This window comes from Peromyscus eremicus, chromosome 10 (genome assembly GCF_949786415.1).
Source record: "Peromyscus eremicus chromosome 10, PerEre_H2_v1, whole genome shotgun sequence".
Taxonomy (NCBI): domain Eukaryota; kingdom Metazoa; phylum Chordata; class Mammalia; order Rodentia; family Cricetidae; genus Peromyscus; species Peromyscus eremicus.
This window is the reverse complement of record NC_081426.1, coordinates 2171698-2193473: the sequence shown is the minus strand read 5'-3', so window position 1 is coordinate 2193473 and position 21776 is coordinate 2171698. Positions and strand designations below refer to the sequence as shown.

Here is a 21776-nt window from a genome sequence, read left to right as displayed (position 1 = left end):
GGTTATAGTATTTGTTTTCCATAATTAAACTATCATTGGTTCCATAAGAGCAGGAAACATTATATATCCATTCAAAACACTGACATTTATGGCGTACAATAGTCTTGAATCTGAACCAAGATGTTTTAGGCAATGTGTTCACTGGCATTGCATGGTATGATGACATGCACAGTGCAGCGCCCATGTTATGTTTAGAGTCAAGGCTGAAGTAAAGTTTTATAATGCAGTGCAGGTAAGTGCTGCCAGAGACATCTTGGTTTCGTTATGCATTTTATTTTGAATTCAGTTTTGGATGTTGGGTATTCAGAAACCTTTCACTGTTGCCAGAATTTTTTTTTACCCTATATTTAGTTATGTGACTTCCCTATGGGATTATAACCCATGTTTTTAAGAAACTGGGCTTAGGAAACATTTTGGCGTTTTCTTACAAAACTAAACTTTGTCTTACCATATGAACTAGCAATTCACTCCTAGAAATTTGTCCCAATGAGATGAAGACTTGCATTTTCACACAAATGACAGCACAAAAATATTTCTAGGACCTTTATTCATAGTTTCCCCAAACTGAAAGCAACCATGATATCCTTTGTAAGATAAATGTATAAACTGTGTTGTATCCATACAACGGAATACTGACAATAATTTGCAAACCCTGCATTCAGTTTTATGATTCCAAATGGGGTTGTAACTCACAGTTTAAGAGTTTGGGACTAGATGAAGGAAGAGTAGGTTTTAAAGGAAGTAAAATGAAAGGGGGTAGAAAATTGAAGTTGTAGGGAATTGGAGAGTGTGAATAGTGATTAAGGCCAAAATTAGACAGTTGCTAACAGGTACACAAGTTGACTGGAGAAGAGATAACCAAGTTGAGAAGGAACTCAATTCATTCTTCTTGATCTTTCGGTTACCACTGGAGGTAGAAATGAATATGAATTCAAAATAAAAGTAGAAAACAAGGCAGTAATTAGCTAATTTAACAGTGTTGTTACAAAACAATAATTTTGTATAAAAAACTGGTAATTTATAGGTTTATAAACATAATCTTTGTATTTTTGGTTGTGAGCCATTAGCTTTTAATGGCTGAGCCATCTCTTCAGCCCATAATCTTTATATTGAAAAATAAAAATTTGCAGAATATCTCAGTAATGCTTCAGCAAAAATTGTTAGTGTTACCTTTTAATGTGACTTAATTTTTTAATAAACGCTAGAGAAGAAGTTGAAATTCACTGTGTCATTGGCACCATAACCGTTTCCCTGCCTTGGGCACTGAGAGAACAGGGAAGGTGCTTTAGTTTTAGGTGCTGGGTCTTAGTCTTTTCTTGAAACATGGGTTATTTACAGAGAATAAAGGATAAGAAGTTGTACAGAAATACATCTTTACAAAGTCTGGTTAAAAGAATGAATGAACTATAGTAAAATTCCAGATTATAGATACTGGGAGTAGATTAGTTAGATCAAATACTTACAAGGTAGGTTTGGCTTGTGGAAGTGTGGATACTCATGAAAACCAATGTATGGAAGAATTTAGATTTGAATCAATCCTTGAAGGACAACTGGATTTGGATAATTATAGACAAGAAAGGTTATTTTACATGTACATTATATATTATACTATTATATATATTACACATACAGAAGTATAATGGGGATAAACTGGATTATGGCACATTTGAAAATTAGCATAATTTGGGTTGTATATAACATTCATTTGAGAACCATTTGCAATTTCTTAATAGGAGATTAAAATATTATTTTGAAAAATCATTTCAACCTTAATTTACATAAATAGATTCAGTGTGTAATTTAGGATATACATTTGATGTTTAGTATACAACTTTATGTAATCTAATTGAACATGTACCCTATTGTTAAATATTGAGGATACATCAGTAAATCATTACATTTTAAATTTAAATTGCTGAAAAGCAAAGGGAGGGGACAGGTAAGAGCAAGTAAGAAGGATGGGTGATGATGTGATGGTGTGATGGTTGTGGCCAGGTCCTAGATCAGATTGGGCTATGCAACTGGAGAAGGAACAGACTAAGAGCCATGGCAAGACAATTGATAACATTCTGGATCAAATGTGTAAAAGACAGTATAAAAGATGATGCTAAGACTGAGGTGGAGCAGTTTTTTTAGGTATGTATCTATAGGAGAAAATGTTAATTTTTAAAAAAATGTTTAATTTGCCTTTATTTTTTATTTTCTGCACCTAAAAAGATTTAAATATATAAAACATCATTGTGCCTGGTTTTGTTTGAGAACATTATAGTAGCTGTGTGTCTTAGTCAGGGTTTCTGTTGCTATCAAGAGACACTGACCACAGCAACTCTTACACAGGAGAGCAGTTCATTGGGACTGGCTTGGTGTCAGAGATTCAGTCCATTATCCTCATGGTAGGGAGATGTGATAACTGAGAGTTGTACATCTAGATGCAAAGGCAGCAGGGAGAAAGGAGACACTGATGTGGCTTGAGTTTTTGAAACCTCAAAGCCCACCCCCAGTGACATACTTCCTCCAAGGCCACAACTACCCCCTGCTGTGGGATGTCCTGTATGCTATGAATATATGTTGCTATGATTGATTGATAAATAAAACGCTGATTGGCCAGTAGCCAGGCAGGAAGGATAGTGTAGGTGGGACAAGGAGAGAGGAGAATGCTGGGTGGAAGAAGGCTGTGTCAGGAGATGCTGCCAGCCACCGCAATGAGAAGCAGATGTTAAGATACCGGTAAGCCACGAGCCATGTGGCAACTTATAGATTAATAGAATTGGGTTAATTTAAGATATAAGAACAGATAGCAAGAAGCCTGCCATGGTCATACAGTTTATAAGTAATATAAATCTCTGTGTGTTTAATTGGGTCTGAGCGGCTGCAGGAGCCGGGTGGACACAGGAGAACTCCAGTTACACCCAAAAGGCCACACCTGCTCATGCCTGTCAAGTAGCACCACTCTCTAATGACCAAGCACTCAGATCTAGGAATGAGCTATGGAGGCCATTCCTAATCACCACACTGTATATTTGCACATTTGTTTAAATTTTCCTTTCTGATAAATTGCATATTTCACTTTCGAATTCATTTAGTAAGTATGAACTTAAGGATGTGTTATTACAATTATTATTCTTTAGGATGTTGGAATACTTGAGATTCTGCATTTATATAATATAATTTATCTGGGAGTCAACAATTTTCTAGAAATCAATTTGCATTTTATAAAAAATTAAAATATTATTACTATTGTATGTGTATTATGGTCAATCTACATGAGTCTATTACATGGGTAACAGAATTTATTAAGATATAAATTGAGGAAATACACTCAGGAATACAGAATGGAGTAGACAGCTGAAGTTGTCTTCTGATCTGACCAGGTATGAATCCACCTCGCAGGCAGGGACAAGGAGAAGGGGCATATGACCCTTCTCCAACTCCTTATAAGAGGTCACGTACGACTTGGGAAGCACCTCTTCCTTTGGGCCGTATAGCCCAGGGTCATGGGTGGAGCAAATACCACCACATGTATGTGTGTGTCATGGCACATTTGTGGAGGCTAGAGAACAGCTTTGTGGAGTTAGTTACCTCCTCTCACTTTTACATGGGTGCAGGGCATGGAACTCAGGTGATCAGGCTTGTATTGTTGATCAGCGAGCACTGCTGTGATGAGCCATCTTGCAAACCCAGTTCACATTTTAATTAGCTACTTGTGATCTTTGTGCCGTACTTCTAATAATTGGGAAGATTCAAAGTTGTATCTGTGCTGAGAGGTATAAAGCACTTTTTCAGAGTTAGTGCAGTACTGATTTCAGTAAATTTTACTATTATTGAAAGAATCATATAATCACTCTGCTTTATAATTATTTTGTAAACCATAAGGTGTATACTTGGTTGGTTGTGTTTTCAGAGAAGGTATCACCGTGGAGCCCTGGCTGGTCTGGATCTCATGGAGATCTGCCTGTTTCTGCCTCCTGAGTGCTAGGATTAAAGTGTACACCACCACACCCAGTCTATAATTTGTTTTTGAGTTAAATTCTGGAAGAAAATTCTGATCTTATTTGCATAGTTAACCAGAGGGTTGTGTTGTTGTTTTTCTGCAGTGGAGAAATTTGTTTCAGTACTTAATATTAAAACTTTTTAAAAGCTGGCCATGGGGGTATATGCCTGTAATATCAATGCTTGGAATACTGAGCTCTGGAAACCAGAGCAAGAGCTCTGGTTTGAAACTAGCCTAGGTTACATAGTAACTTCGAAGCCAGTATGGGCTACAAACCCTGTCTGGAAAAAAACGAAAATCCTGTCCCCTATTGCAAACTTTTTTTAAAGTCCACTATTTATATTAGAGCTGCTGCTGCTGCCGCCGCTGCCTCCTCCTCCTCCTTTCTTTCCTTTCCTCCTCCTCTTCTTCTCCTTCTCCTCTATCATCATCATCATCAATTTGGTGCTTTTGAGGCAGGGTCTTAACACTGAGACCTAGTTTGTCTCAAATATTGGTATTTGTAGGCATAAGCTACCACCATACCTGGCTTTTTAAAAGACAGTCCAGGCTCCAACTCATGATCTTCTTGCCTGTCTCCAGTAGTTTGCTTACTGGCAGGTGCTACCATAGCCAGCACACACACACACACACACACACACACACACACACACACAAAGTGTTTGGGTCTGTGTCCATGCCTCCTCATGTGGATGCCCTCAGAGACCAGAAGTGTGACTTGGATTATTTGGAGCTGGAATTACTGGAAATCAATTGTGAGCTGTTCTACATGAGTGCTAGGAACCAAACCTCGGTCATCTGCAAGAACAGTACATGCTCTTAACTCTTGGAGCATTTTTCCAGCCTACTTTTTTCTTTTAAACATTGTATGCATCAGTATTTGGTGTTCTCAGCTAATTTGAACATATTCTAAATCTTCCGTCCCTTACAAACTAGAGTCTCATTTTAGAGTGGAAGTGCACCAAACAGGTCCTTTCTCCTGCAGACCGCTGCAGGTTTGTTTCTGTATGTCTACCTTCTTCAAACCTGAGTTTCAGTAGGTCAGAACTTTTGCTGTCTTGCTCTTGTTTGCCTGAACCTTTTTGCTTTATATTTTACTCATTTTATTGTATTTCTCTCTCTCTCTCTCTCTCTCTCTCTCTCTCTCTCTCTCTCTCTCTCTCTCTCTCTCTCGGCTGTCTTTAGGAGTACTTTTAACAAATATATTTTATCTTGTCTTAAATTGGTGGCTTTATAATGCTTAGTATTAATCCATTTGAAGTTCTTTTTTACTGACATTTTGAAAAAGACAAATTGATATTTATATCAGCCCACTTTCGAATTTGTTGTCTCTAGACTAGATCTGGAACAAATATGTCCCAAGTCACTAATGAAGGCAAGCCTCTCTGTCTTAGGGTTCAGGGATGGTAGATTAAAGCTCCACCACAGATGGATGCTGTCTCTTCTGTCTCAGTCACTGTCTATGTAACTGTATATAAACCCCCTATCACCTTGTGTCTCTGCCAGTTGCTACAAAAGTCAGAAGAGGGTGTCTGATTCCCTGGAACTGTAGTTACAGACAGTTGTGAGCCACCAGGAGGGTGTCCTCTGAATATGTCTTTTTAATGGAAACAATGCACAAAATACTGCATTGCAAAGCTAAGTATTGTTATCTCTAGGAAATACTTAATGAATTTTTGAATTGCGAAATGAACAAGTCTGGATTTTATGGGACATTATTTTTGCTTGAAAGAACAACTGATGAAATATGATTATTTGAGACAGATAAATACTTTTAAATGACTTAAACCAAACCTGTTATTTTAAGGAAAACAATTAATTGTATTTGTTGCTAAAATGAGATTTGAGTTGTAGAAAACATTGACATCTCAATATTTAAAGACTTAGAATGTTTACTTATTTATTTAACATGTACGAGTGTTTTGCCTGTATGTGTCTGTTATATGTGCCTGGTACCCGAGGTCAGAACAAACTGAATTTCCTGGAACTGGATTTTTGTAAGCTACCTTGTAGGTCCTGAAAACTGATCTTGGGTCTTCTTCAAGAACAAGTGTGTGAATTTTATAAAATTTTCTAATAAAATATTCTCAACATGGGAATATCTGCATAATTCAATGAGTCAGATTTTGTTTTGACACAGTCTCTCTACATAGCCCAGACTTGCCACAAACTTATATACAAGATTTCCTTACATTCATGATTTTTCTGCCTCAGTCTCCCAATGCTGGAATTACAAGTATGTATCACTATGCCCAGCCACGAAGCGGTTTATTTAAAATGACCTGTACATTAGCTAAGAAACCCACATACATACATGTATTTGCCATTGTAGATAAACCAGTGGATTTTTTCTTTCCCTCCTTTCTTCCACCCTTCCCTCCTCTGTCCTTTCCTCACTACTCGACCTCCCCTTTCTCCTTCTTTCCTTCCTTGCCTTCCTCCCAGTGCACGGTATTGGGCCAGTAGGTTTTAATTTCAAAGCAAGAAAAGGTAAGTTTTATAATCCACATTGCAATTAACTGTTAAGACAGTAGTACCTCTTACTGGATTTTGAGAGTATCAAATAATAATATCAATATAATTTGAAAAGGCCATAATATATGGCTACGTCATTTTTCTGGTTGTATATTTGTATGAAGATAGATTTTTTTTTATACTAAAAGCAAAACAATGTATCAACACAGTGAATACAGAAGCATGTAGTTGATTTTTTTTTCTCTTTTGGGGGGTTTGCCACCCAGCTCCCAAATAAATACATGGAAACTTATTTTTACATATGAATGCCCGGCCTTAGCTTGGAGTGTTTCTAGGCAGCTTTTCTAACTTAAATTATCCTGTTTCTCTTTAACTACATCTGGGCTTTTTACCTTTCTTTATTCTATATATATTTCTTTCCTTCTTACTCTGTGGCTAGCTATGTGGCTGGCCCCTGGTATCCTCCTCTCTTTCTCCTTTACTCGCTCCTCTCAAGCCTAGATTTCTCCTATTTATTCCCTCTGCCTGCCAGCCCCGTCTATCCTTTCTCCTGCCTAGCTATTGGCTATTCAGCGCTTTTTTGTTTGTTTGTTTTTGTTTTGTTTTTTTGGAGACAGGGTTTCTCTGTGTGGTTTTGGTGCCTGGATCTTGCTCTGTAGACCAGGCTGGCCTCGAACTCACAGAGATCCACCTGGCTCTGCCTCCCGAGTGCTGGGATTAAAGGCCTGTACCACCGCTGTCCAGCGGCTGTTCTGCTCTTTATTAGACCAATCAGGTGTTTTAGGCAGACAAAGTAACACAACTTCATGGAGTTGAACAAGTGCAACATAAAAGAATGCAACACATCTTTGCATCATTAAACAAATATTCCACAGCATAATCAAATGTAACACATCTTCAAGTAATATTCCACAACAGAAGCAGATGTAAGAATCCAGCTGTCTTCCATCAAGGCAAACGCTAAAGAGATTTACAAAGATATAAAGGACTTGTCACTTTCTATTAATTGTATTTTTTTGTTTGTTTTAGAAAAAATATTTATAGTAGTAATATTCTTTGTGTTACATATTGTAAGTCTTGTTTTTAGATGAATTGGTAGTTTAAAAATTTTAAATTTCTAATACAATAAATGAAGATATAACCCACATAAACAAAATCTCTGTGGAGAGCTTCCGATTTTAAAAGTGGAGAGGGATTGTGAAATTGAGAAGTTTCAAAACTGCCAGTGTAATATTTGAAAGGCTTGGGGCTGGAGAGGTGGTTAAGTGGTTTAGAGCACTTGCTGCTTGTGCAGAGCACCCAGGTTCGATTCACAGCACCCTTTTGGTGGCTCATGCACATCTGTAACTCCAGTTCCAGTGCCCACTTCTGACACCAGGCACACAAGTGATGTGCACATCCATACATGCAGGGGAAACATTCATACACATAAAAACAACCTTAATTTTTTTAACTTATTAAAAATATTTGAAGGGCCAGTGTCTAACTTATTCTATATGTAATACAGAGTGGCTCAGTGGTAAAGTGCTTGCTTAGCCATGTATAAAGCCCTACCCAGGCTTTATGCACAGTCAGGAAAGAAAGAGAGATAGCATAGGTCTTCTGGTATTTTAGACAGTTTAAGGCAAAACCCAAAGATAAGCACCTATATAGCTTTGGACTTTTATTATTGCAGTGTCTCTGTGCAGTTTTTAAAAAAGCATTGCTTCTGTTAAATGAGTGCGTGCTACCTCTTTCTAGGCTAATGAGAAAAACCAAGATTTGTTTTCCAACTTTTGAAGAAATAACTTGATGTATCTGAAAATATGCCTTTAATCTCTGTGATAGTTATGTTACGTATCTTTCCAAGGGTTACTGTTTAGTTATTGTGAAGATCACATTAGTTAATATAAGCGAATGTATTATGTATGTGTGTGTGTGTGTGTGTGTGTGTGTATATATATATATATTATGTTGTTAGTATTGGCTGCATTGTTGCCATGCACAGTGATTGAGTTTATGAGAATGTAAGAGGGGAAATTAAACTGAAGGGATATTTGAAAAAAAAAAAGTCACTTTTCTCCCTGATTATACTCAATGAGCTATTTAGTATTTGGATAGTTCTTAATGGTGGTGATATTTATCTAGCTAATTGTTTTCATAAAGCAAACATTCAAGTTTATGAATGTTTTAATTTAGATATATAAATCAGTTATTTCAAATGATTCATAATTAAATGTAAATGTACATATTTACAAAATGTAAAATGATCACAAAAATAAAAACAAATTTACAAATAATTTTAAGCTAGAGTGTCATGATCACAAATATGCACACATGTTGCTAAAGCACTGATGATTAAGCATCAACATTTAAGTACCAACATGGAACAGATGGCCTGAGAGCAAACACAACAGGCTTGGGGTCTGGATAGAAGAGCATAACACCATTAAACCTCTCAGAGGTATTCGTCAATGAATAAATAAAGATGCCATCCTGGTTTGTATCACAGCAAATTTTTGACTATTCATGTTGCAAATGTGCCAACTTTTTCTTTATATTTTTCTTAATTGTAAAATTCATGTGTGCAGTGATAGATAACATATTTACTTTCATATTCTTCAACTAGAATTGATGCAGCTTGTTGTAAGTGGGTCATTTACCGATGATCACTTGTTTGAGGCTGTTTTACTGACAGATTGATCTAACCTCTTACCAGACTGTTTTTGAGCTGTGTTGCTAGGCTGTTTGCCACTAAAACATTCTTTTTCTTGTAAGAAGATGTGGTTGATCTGTGATTAGGTGGTTTGCAAATAGCTGTGTTTGATTAGAAAGGTATTGTTCATGCTGTACATGCTACACATGTAATGTTTAGTAGCTAATCTTCTTTTAATAGGCTTTTCCAAAAATATTTTTAAAAAACAGTATGCTTTCAAAGGGTACCATATAAAAGTTTTTGATTATTCTAAATTAATCTTTTTTTTAGTACTTGAAATAATGAAATGAAAGGCAGACTATTTAGAGTACTTAATATACTATCTAGATTTCTTTTAGAAAATTCTGGAGTATTTTTAAGAATATTTTACTGAAATTTATATATATATATATATTTAAATAACTTAAATATACAAAGGTATGGGAGTATTTATATATTTAAGGTACATTCTTTATAGATCAGTTTTTCATTAAAATCCCTAGGTTCAGTAATCATAAGGCATAGTATGACTTCATTAAATATGTACTTCAGTTACATAACTTTCAGGCAGAATTACTAGTATTTGCCCCTAAAAGTAAATAAAATGGATAAGGTTCATAAAGCAGAAAGGTTTTTTTTGGTTGCTTTTCAATCTTTTTAAAAAGTGTTTTTTCCTAGTTAAAGGCTTATAGTGAAAACCAGTGCTCCTCTCTTGTACCCTTCCTCCCATCTCAGTTTAGTTCTCCAGCAAGAGAAGTTACAGCCTTTTTGTAGGCAGTATTTATTTTCTGTTACTAGACACACAGAGACACAAATATATGTACACTGTACATGTGTGTGTGCATACACACAAAGTGCTCTGTATATGGCAAACAATAGAAAAATAATGTTTACAAAGAAGTTACATAGAATAAGAGTACCCATTATATATATATCTGTCTAGATGTGGCTAACCTTTTATGTGTTCATATATCATTTTTAGACTTTATCTATTGACTTCCTTCTAGTAGTATGTAATACATCTGTATTTCTCCTTACCCTATCCTTCTAACATGGTTTTCACAAGTTAAGACAGTAATCAGTATCTACATTTTTATTACTATAAAAAGTTCAGTACACGACTGGGTATTCTTTTTCCTGAAATACTGAAATCAATATTTTTGTATGTGTGAGTCTCTGTAAATTCATTCTTTAATAGTAAAGTATTTTTCATGAGTGTAGAATTTGAGGCTCTTGTAGGCTGTTTTACCCAAGAGTGGTATTTATCACATAAAGGTATCACATCCTTGGGCTACCAAGTGAGTTCCAGGAAAGGCGCAAAGCTACACAGAGAAACCCTGTCTTGAAAAACCGAAAAAAAAAAAAAAAAAAAAAGGTCTGTTTTCCATGGCCCTAACATATGTCAGTGTGACTTTAGATTAGGCATGCATCACATCAGAAACCTGAGCCTTATAATTGAGTTTATTGCTCTGTCTACTCATGTCTAGAGTGCTTAGTGGCTATCCTATCTTCCAAGTCCAGAGAGTTTATGATTTTAGAACTGTGATGTAATAACCACTTACTCTAATCAAGTAGAAACCTCTCAGCTCTATTTTCATAATAAAGCATTCAGTTAGATACAGAATAGATAGGAAACTAAAACTGGTAGGGTTCAGGGTACCTAGGTTCTGGCTTATTCAAGTCATTCTACTTTCTGTTAGTCTCTTGGCTAGTATGCTTAATCATAGAAATTTCCTCAGCTCATGTGTGTACTTGAAAGATTTGTAGGTACAAAACAGTTTTACAAAACTATTTTTTTTATCCCTTTTCTTGAAGATCCCTGTTGAATGTAAAGATTAATTGCAGGTGTTAAAGTTATTTCCCCTCATTATTTCTTTTTTACTTTTTCTAGCTTAACTTGTCATTTTTATTTCCCCTCTAATTTCTAAAATAATTTTATCTTATATCATTAATACATAAAAATGTTGGGGATGGTGGTACTCTGAACTCTCTCAGGAGGCTGAGGCAGGCAGATTAGGAGTTGGGAGCCATCTTGGGCTACATAATGAGATCCTGTGTCAAAAAAGCAACTCCCTTTTGTATATCTAGAATTATCTTGGTTGTTAAAAGCTATTTTTCTCAGAAACTTAACCAAAAAAAAGAAAAAAACAACAACAACCTGCTTTTAACGTAAAGTTCTTGAAAGATTTTGGTCAAACCAAAACTTAAGGAAAATTCTTAGAGGAGCAAAAGAGTTTTGAGATGTCATGTGTAAAGTGTTGGTTATGACATTTAAAACTTTGAGGTCTGAGTACATGCTTGTCATAGTCAAGGCATGGAATTATAATATATATGGAATTACCACTAAGTATGTATAATTATTTTAGCACCTGTACATTTTCAGTAGTGATATTGAAACTTTATTGTTAGACTTAAATAACCTATAACTATAATAAAACATCTTGGTGATGACAACTGGCAGGGAAAAGCAAGTACTTCATCTTTAGCTTGACTGCTTACCGTGGAAACAGAATTGGAATATCTCAATAAAGTAGATAGTGATTTGTGATTTATTTACTTGGGTTTTATGAATAATACTGATGGAACCTTCCTCTTGGCCTTTTGTTTTCCTAAATGAGAATAAAGTCAAAGAGCTCAGTAGATCTAAGTAGATTGTAAATTTGAAATTCAGTGATTTATAGTATTTCTAGGTATCAGTAAAATATTTTCTAGTTCTAAACATTGTCAGTGTATGAATACAAACAATACAAACAATCAAAGATAAGAAATGTATAAATGGCCTCAAATATATAATAAAAATTTGTATGAAAGCTAGAAGATAGCTAGAGAGCTGTGGTATATACTGAATGCTTATGATTGCAGGTAATGTGTGTGTGTTTATCCATAGGTGTATCTAATATTTTGTTTTGTTGAATACATAGAACAGGATTTCCCCTCCATATCTGTGCAGTTGTAACCGTGACTTCCTGACCAGATAAAGTATCATTATTATTATTATTATTATTATTATTATTATTATTTTATTTTTTTGGTTTTCAAGACAGGATTTCTCTGTTACAGCTCTGGCTGTCCTGGAACTCACTTTGTAGACCAGTCTGGCCTGGAACTCACTGAGCTCCGCCTGCCTCTGCCTCCCGAGTGCTGGGATTAAAGGTGTACATCACTACCACCTGGCTATTATTATTATTTTTTATAAGCAACTAGTTCTGGTTGGTCATTTTACTTTAGAGACTTAACTGCTTTTCCATTTAAATTCTCATTTGCCTTGGGCTGTTTGACTTTATTCATGAGTTTTAAGGTTTAGTCTGTCTTAGCAATATTCAGTATTTTTCTTTGCAGATCCATACTGCGATTTAGGAATCTTGTTTTTCAGTAGAATAACTGTCATCAGTAGTTATTTTTGTGTCAGATAAAACTTGAGTGAAGAGTGACTGTTTCAGGCTGCTAAGTAGATTGGAGAAATCTCTGACAGAGTGAAGTCCTGGTTGAATGTGTGTTGTTGACAGGAGCTGGCAATGTCAAGGACCCTACAGCCTCAGACCCATGGAGGAATAGCAAAGCCTTCCTCTTTCCTCTGGTCCAAATGTGGATGTTGACAGTGTGTGCAGAAAATGTCTTCCATGGTTTTCTCCCCTTGGATGTTTATGGCCTAAAGACTGCTCTCCTACCAAGACTGGCTAAACTTTGCATCCTTGTTTATGTGTGTGTAATAACTCATATCTCCTGTTCTGCTGTATGCAGTAACCCACCCACCTCTCTGTTCAATTCCATGCTGAGCAGAGTGCTGATGCTTCTCTTGCTGAGAGCCTAGATCACCAGCTTTCTGTCCCTGTGTCTCTCTCTGCCTGTCTTTTTCTTCATTTCCTTGTTGCCCCCAGTTAGATCTATCCTGGCAGCCATGCTGGACATGGCATTAACATATTAAAGGAGCAGGATCAGACCAGATTTCAAAAATAGACCTCTACTTGGAAGTTGGGTATACATTAACTCTTTAATAAGTGGTATTGAGGAAATTGGCTATCAGTATAGAAAAGCTACAGATTTTCTTCAGGAACTTTTAACAAGACTGATTAGTAGACAGCCCTGAAGAATCAGTTTAGCATGATTGCTAAATAACATTACACGAAATTTGATTGTATACATACAGTGAATATTCTGCTACCAAGTGTATTAGTTACTTATTGTTTTTCTGTGACTAGTACGCTCAAGGAAGGAAAGATTTCTCTTAATTTATGGTTTCAGAGAGTTCTGTTCATGTTTGGTCCCATGGCATTTGGAGGTGTGCTACAGAGGGTAGCTTTTTATATGTTGGAGGCTCAGGAAGCAGAGAGGTAAACCAGGAAATGGCCAGGGATAATATATGTGAAAGGACCTGCACCCATTGACAGACTGCTCCACCTAGGTCTTGTCTCCCAGAGTTTTCAGAACCTCCTAAAAAAAACATAATTAGCTGGGAATTAAGAATTCAAAACATGAGCTGCAGGGGATGGGGGACATTTCAGATTCAAACGATGACATTCTTCCCTTAGCCCCCAATAGCACATGGTCATCTCATAGTGCAAAATGCATCTAATTCTTAAATATTCAACATTATTCAAAAAGCCTTGAGTTCAAAGTCTCCTCTAAGACTCAAGGCAAATATGCACAAAAAGATACAAAAGTAGGAGAAAGACTTGTTGGGAAGAGTGTTTCCTACATTGATTCCCTTACTTCATTCACTTGCTTTATTTGAGTCCTGTATGCTCATTGATTTCCACCCCGCACTTCCCGTACTTCCCGTGTGTGTGTGTGTGTGTGTGTGTGTGTGTGTGTGTGTGTGTGTATACACACATGGTGCACTTGTGGTAAACAGAAGACAACTCGTGGGAGTCCTTTCTTTCCTTCTACCATGTGTTCCAGGGATCACACTTGGGTCAGCCGTGGCAGTATGTGCCTTTATGGGCTGAGCAGTCTCATTGGCCTCTCGGTGATCTTTTTTATATTTATTTTATGTGTGAGAGTATTTGACCTACATGTTTGTATATATACCATGTATATAGCTGGTGCCTACAAAAATTAGAAGGGATTAGGTTCCCTCGAAGTGAGTTACAGATAGTTGTGAGTCACCCCTGTGGATGCTAGGAACCAAATATGAGTTCTATGCAAGAGCATCAAGTGCACTTAACCACTGAACCTTGGTGATTTTTTTTAAAGTAGGAATTAGAAATTTTTTTTTCTCATTTCAGCTATCTTACTTTCTTTGATTTCTAGTATTGAGGTGTTAGGAACTTGTGGATAAGTTATTGTGTGTCATCATCTCACTTTTTTGTGTTTCTTTGTTGTATTTTTGAGCCTCTGTATCAACATTTTAGTAATAAAATAAAAAGGGAATGGGCAGTATATAAATGAGGGTGTAAAGAATTAGAGTAAAATATATGAGTTGTACATAAAAGAAGTAGTAAAGAAAGTATTGTAGAGTAGTTGAAGAGAAAGAAACAGTAATAAATGCCTTTTCATACAATATATAAGTTAAAACTGAATCTTACAAAGTTCAAAAGTACATGATTAAAAAGTAAAAATGAAGCTGGGTGTGGTGGCACACACTTAATCCCAGCACTCAGGAGGCAGAGGCAGGCAGATCTCTGTGAGTTTGAGGCCAGCCTGGTCTACAGAGTGAGTTCCAGACACGCAGGGCTGCTACACAGAGAAACCCTATTTTGAAAAACAAAATGAAAAAACAAAAAAGAGTAATAAAATGAAATAGAGGGTTCTGTAACCTTGGTTTATACTCCTTCCTAGTTGGCTGATAGACTTTCTTCCTATGGACTTGTCTTTTTTTTTTTTAATTAAATCTCTACAGATATGAGTGTGAGGTGTGGAAAGGCTGCTATTTGCAGTAATTCAAACAAGTTAAGTCACTGTGTCCTTGCATATAACAGGGATTTCTGAACAAATTTCACTTTTGCCAGAATTTCCCTATCTGAAGTCCCTGCCTGCAAATTATAACCTTGTCTCTGATGTGTCAGGAAACATTTTTATTTTTTCAAACAGTTTTTTTTTTGTTTGTTTGTTTGTGACTGGGGTTCTGAAAGGGTATGGAATACTAGCTCACCTATGTTTATATTTGTTGTTGAGAGGTTATTTCCTAGGATGATGCTGGTCTACCTGGATACTGTACCCTGTAACTTGTTCAGACAATGGTGCAGGTGATTAGGGGACAGGGAGTTGTTGTCTTCTCTGGTGAATATTTCCTGGACAACTTGAGAAGCTCTGCTTCAGATTCTAATGTCACATTTCTGTCTCCACAGCTGCCTCTTCTCCAGCAATTTCTTTATATACACCCTAGAGCTCGTCTCTGATTATCTCTGTAGCCTGGAGTGGCTCTCCTGGTGCCTGGAAGAGCATTTCTCTGGCATCTACTGCTGACCCTGGCCTGGCACAAGCAGCCTGGTGTTGCTAGGTGCCAGCTGGCTGCTGCTTTACAGAGAAATTTCCATCTATTCTTATTACCATTTTCTTCGGCTGTCTTTCTCTTTTTAAAAAGTATTTATTTTTATTTTATGTCTGAGTATTTGCCGGCATGTGTGTTTGTGCACCATGTGTGTTCATTGCACACAGAAGAGAGTGTCAGGTCAACTGGACTTTGGTGAGGCACCATGTGAGTGTTGGGAATTGAAATGGAGTCTCTCGGGCCCTGTCATTTGATTTTTTGATAAGATCCATTCTGACGGGTGAGATAGAATCTATCTTTAATTTTACATTTGCCTGATGATAAGAATATTGAACATTTTAAAGTATTTATTACCCATTAATATTTCTTTTTTGTTGTTTTTGAAATTTAAAAAATAGTATTTGTGTGTCTATGCATATGTGTGATGTTAGTTTGTGCCCATGTGTGCCTGTGTGTGCCCTTGAAGGCCAAAATAAGGCATCAGATACCCTGGACCTAGAGTTATAGGTGACTGTGAGCCACTCAGTGTGGGTGCTAGGAGGTGAATTGAGGTCCTCTAGAAGAGCAGCAAGTGCTCTTAGCTTCGGAGATGTCTCTCTAACTTCATCCATTAATACTTCCTGTTTTGAGAACTCTCTGTTTGGTTCCTTAGCCCCTCCCTTTTTTTGTGTGTAATTCTTTATTAATTGAAAATAATTTTTCAACACAATATATTCTGATCAGTTTCCCCTTGTTCATCTCCTTCCTGATTCTCCCCACCTCCCTACCCATCCAACTCCATGCAGTCTTACTCTCTCTTTAGAAGACAAACAGGCAAATAAAATAAAAAAACAGAATAAAAAAAAAATTTAAAGCCTACAAAAAGCAACACACACACACACACACACACACACACACACACACACACACAAAATCAGAAATCATAATATACAAGCAAAAGACCAGTTAGGATAAAAAAAATACCCTAACAAAGCATTAAAAAACAAAAATAAAATCTCCAAAAATACTATAGAATTCCATTTATGTTGGCCCATCTATTGTTGGTCATGGGGCCTACCCTTAAGTGTAATTTATATGCCCAGTTAGACTCATTTACAATAAGTTACCAGTTGGAGATAGCTTCTTAGTTTGGGATGGAACTCGTGTCCACTTCCCCATCTGTCTTGGATTTGTGTGCTGCTGTAGTCTCTATGTCAGACTTGGTAATGTCTGGAAGCAACTGTTTCCTTGTGTCATCCATCCCCTCTGGTTCTTAGATTCTTTCTGCCTCTTCTTCCACATGTTAGAGCCCATTGAGGCTTTACCCAGCAGGTCTGCATAAAGAGGATGATTGGACCACGGGCCTGAGTACCAGGTGTCTGAGATGGTCTGCACTTGGCTGTGCTGGGGGGAGGTCTTTTGCTCTACCCCTTGGCATTCTTTTAAAAACCCTAGGGCAGAGACAGTCAGGGCCCAATGGATTAGGATCCAGGCCCTCCTGATTTTCTGTTTCTCTCCCCTCTATCCTTCTAACTAATATTTCCTGCTATTCCTTTTTCTTCTATGTCTGTATCTCCCTTTTTCTTTTAGAAAAAGATCTCTGAATCTAGTGTCTTTTGTTCAGCATTTTTCCTGATCATTACCAATAGCAACTGGTAACCAACCACCCTAAATGATGACAAATATCCATAACCCACTGAACAACCAAAAACTGCCCACCCCACCTCTTGGGAATGTGGGTGTCATGTTCTTAAAATTACTTCCTGCTCTCTGGGGCAATGGCATCTTTAGTGTACCCTGAGAAAAATTGGGATAATTGTCAAGTCTTGGGAGAGCTAGCTGTATCATTTGTTATCCAGTCTCTGTGTAATGGTTTCGGAAGTGCAGGGCTTGTCTCAAGTCCTGGCTAGAGTAGTTTGTGAGACTGGATCATCTCATCCAGCCACCTTGAAATTGTCCTGAGCAAATGAATTAAAAAATTTAACTTGCCGGGCGGTGGTGGCGCACGCCTTTAATCCCAGCACTCGGGAGGCAGAGCCAGGCGGATCTCTGTGAGTTCGAGGCCAGCCTGGGCTACCAAGTGAGTCCCAGGACAGGCGCAAAGCTACACAGAGAAACCCTGTCTCGAAAAACCAAAAAAAAAAAAAAAAATTTAACTTAATAAAGAAAAAAAGAAGAAGAAGAATTGTACTGAGCTACAGTTTGTAGTCCAAAGCTGATCTTTAGGTGGTGTTTGTCAGCTTAGTGGCCTTACCATAGTCCAGGTGTAATCATGGTTGTGGGGCCCCATCCTCCTTTTTGGAGACTTCAGAGATTGCATTAGGTCAGATTATTCCTTTTCTTGGTAATTTTTTTCCAGGTAGTTCTCCCTTCTTTGGATGCTTATTTGTCCAAAGGTCTTTAAATTCCTCAAGATGGTTGTTTTTATTTTCCTGGAAAGACAATAACAAAACCCTCCCCGACCCTAACTTTGGAGAGTTTCCCTTTTGGCAAGTTATATCTGATCATATTAAAAGCATTTGTTAAGTTTTATAAGTTAGTTTAAATTGAGTGGTCACTCTGTTTGATGAACCATCACCTCTTCTAATCAAGAGGTCTCTCTTGTTCAAATCTGATCTTTATCAATTTTGATTTATAGTTTCTCCTGATTTTTTTTTTTTTTTTGGTTTGGTTTGGTTTTGGTTTAGTTTTTTCAAGACAGGGTTTCTCTGTGTAGTTTTGGTGCCTGTCCTGGATCTCTCTCTGTAGACCAGGCTGGCCTCCAACTCACAGAGATCCTCCTGGCTCTGCCTCCTGAGTGCTGGGATTAAAGGCATATGCCACCGCCTGCCCGGCTTGTTTTATTTTCTAAAGCTATTTTATCCAGAGCAGTATGGTTTTTTACAATAGGCATCAGGTCCTTTAATTGCTCTGGGACAAAGTTTCCCCCACTATGACAGGGAATGACTGTGAGAGGCCCCCCAAGACACTTCCCGATGTCGGCAAAGGGTTACCCTGTCTGTCCCTTGTTGATCTGCATTCATTGGTCCAGTGTTGACTTTTGCCTCACCTTCTACATACTGCAGAAGGAAGAGGCCTTTTGTTTGGATTATTCTTAGAAAAAACATGGTTTCAAGAATGTTCTGTTCACAATCCCTTTTTAGGTGACCTTGTTTGCCACAATTAAAACACTTGATTTTTGATTTTTCTTCAAACCTCTGGAAATCACCTCTCCTATCCAAGCATCATCATGGTTATAAGATTCAATATTGACTGTATCTCGGATCCTTTCCTCTTTGGGTGCTAATCTTGCTTCTAAAGACCTAATTATACCTTTGCATTGTGAATTAGCATTTTCAAAAGCCAAAGATTCAATTATTATTGTCTAGCTTCTGAATTTGGTATCATTCTGTTTACAGCTGAAGTCAATCTCTGTTAAAAAACAAACAAACAAACAGTGGTTTCTTCTGGGCCCTGTATAACTTTAGTAAATGACTTAGTTCTCTTTCCAACTTCTTCAGTTCTGTCCCAAGCATTCAAAGCAGCTGCTTGGCATAAAGCCAGGGTGTGATCATCATATAGAGATTGCCTTTTTATATTAGCCATAATCTCCCTCTTTAACAAGTTGATCTTGGGAGATTTTCATACCTCTAGCCCTGCTTCATTGTTCAATGGTCCTAGCCTCATCTTTCCACCAGGTTCTCCACTGTAACTGAGGACCAGGCTCCAATACTGCTATTCCCAAGTCTTTCCAGTCTTGTAGGATAGTTCTATTATTAGTTGACCATGAATTTAACATCTTCTACACAAAAGGTAAATGCATACCATATGAGACTATTGATTCCTTAAATTGCCTCAAATCTAGCATTTCCAGTCAGTTCTTACATAGCCTTGGGGATATCTGTCATTTGGCGGTCCCTGTAAGGTGACTGGATAAATTAAGTTTGGTTGTTTGAAAACTTTGGGCTGTTCCTCTCTAATTTTATAATGTAATATTGAGGTTGGTTCTCCTGTAAATTCCTCTGAGTGTGAATATCTCTATGATCTGTTTTAATAAGTTTTTCTAAGGTCTGTATCTTGACACTCACATCAACCAACTTTTTTAGAGATAAGCCAAGAATTGTCAAACCAACAATAAGGATTATCAAAATGATAATTAACATTATGTCAGTCCTGTTCTTTGGGGGCCCACCACGCAGCTCCCAAATAAATACATGGAGTCTTATTCTTACTAATGCCCGGCCTTAGCTTGGCTTGTTTCTAGCTAGCTTTTCTTGACTTGAATGGTCCCTTCTACCTTTTTGCCTCTGGGCTTTTATCTTTCTCTATTCTACATACCTTTCTTTATTTCTTACTCTGTGGCTTTCTGTGTAGTTGAGAGGCTGGCCCCTGATATCCTCTCTCCTTTTCTCATTCCTCAATCCTCTCTTCCAAGATTTCTCCTCTTATTCTCTTTGTCAGCCAGCCCTGCCTATCATTTCTCCTGCCTAGCTATTGGCCATTCAGCTCTTTATTAGACCAATCAGGTGTTTTAGACAGGCAAAGTATCACAGCTTTACAGAATTAAACAAACACAACATAAAAGAATGCAACACATATTTGCATCGTTAAAACAAATACTCTACAACATAAACAAATGTAACATATCTTAAAATAATATCCCACAACAATGTCCTGTATATGATATAAGTTCTCTATATGATCAGTTCTGTTATTTGGGTTTAGGTTTTTAATTGGCTTACTCAGTTTTTTCATTGCAATTTGTTATTTCTTCTGTATGTCTATTTCTTTGTTGAATTCTAGTCTTGTATCCTGTGTTGCCTTAGTATTTATTTTATTCATCTATTTTTGTTTTCTTGAGATTCTTTAAGGAGATTGTTTGTATCTTCTTTGAATTTGTTCACACATTATACATGTCATGGGGAGCTGTTTCTATGGGGTTGTTAATTATTATTATTATTTTTTTTGGTTACTCTTCTCTCATACAATACATCCTGACTGCCGCCTTCCCTCCTCCCTCTTTCCCCAGAGCCACTGCTCCTCCGTTTCCTTTCAGAAAAGAGCAAGCCTCCCAGTAGTATCAGCCTAACTCGGCATAACAAGATACAAAATGAGTAGACATAAACCCTCATATCAAAGCTGGATGAGGTAACCCAGTAGGAGAAAAAGGGTTCCACAAGCAGGCAAAATAATCAGAGGCACCCATCTAAACAACCACACCATGTATGCAGAGGGCCTATGTGCAGGCCCATGCAGGCTCCGTGATTGTCGCTTCAGTCTCTGTGAGCCCCTATGAGCCCTGCTTAGTTGCTTGTGTGGGCCCTTTTCTCCTGATACCCTCAACCCCTCTGGCTCTTACAATCTCCCCACCCCTACCCCTATTTCTGGGGGATTCCCTGAGCTCTGCCTAATGTTTGGCTAAGGGTTTCAGTATCTGTTCCCATCTGCTGCTGGAGGAAGCCTCTCTGATGATGGTTGGGCTAGGCACTGATCCATGAGTATAGCAGAATAGCATTAGGAATCATTTTATTCATTTTATTGACTTATGTTGTTTTTGTTTTTGTTTTGGTTGTTGTTGTTGTTGTTTGTCACATGTGTATGGTTCTATCGTAGGTCTCTGGGCAATCCAGCTTCCTGATCCTGGCCATCTAGGTTGTGTCCACATGGACTCCCTCTCATGGCTTCAGCCTCAAGTTGTACCAGTCATTAGTTGGCCACTCCCACAAGTTCTCAGCGCATCTTGCAGCCTGGAAAGGTTATGAGTCATAAGTTTTGTGGCTGGGTTGTTGCCCCAGTCCCACCGCTGGGAACCTTCCCTGGTTACAGAAAGCTGGTTCAGGTTCCATATCCTCCATCATTAGGAGTCCTCACCACAGTCACCCTCATAGGTTCCAGGAAATTTCCACTGTACTAGGTTTCCTCATTGCCCCCAAATGCCAGTCATCTCCCCATAACTGTTCCTCTGTCTCTCCCTCCCCAACCTGATCCCTCCTGTTCTCATTCCCACATGCCCCCAGTTCACTCACAAAATCTATTCTATTCCTCCTTCCTAGAGAGAACCCTGGTCTCCTTAGACCTCTCCTCTTTATCTGACTTCTCTGGGTCTGTGGATTGTAGTGGATTATCTTTTAATAACAGTTAATGTCCACTTAGAACTGATTTCATATCATGTTTTCTTTCTGGGTCTGGGTTGCCTTGCTCAGGATGATTTTTTTTTCTAGTTCCATCCATTTGCCTGCACATTTCAT

The 21776-nt window shown here is 37.7% G+C and overlaps 1 protein-coding gene across 9 annotated transcripts in view; it reads left to right on the top strand.

The window, feature by feature from the left end:
- Ccdc88a (coiled-coil domain containing 88A) overlaps positions 1–21776 on the top strand; it is a 176272-nt gene that overhangs the window by 8206 nt on the left and 146290 nt on the right. The gene's annotated exons all lie outside the window — the stretch shown is intronic.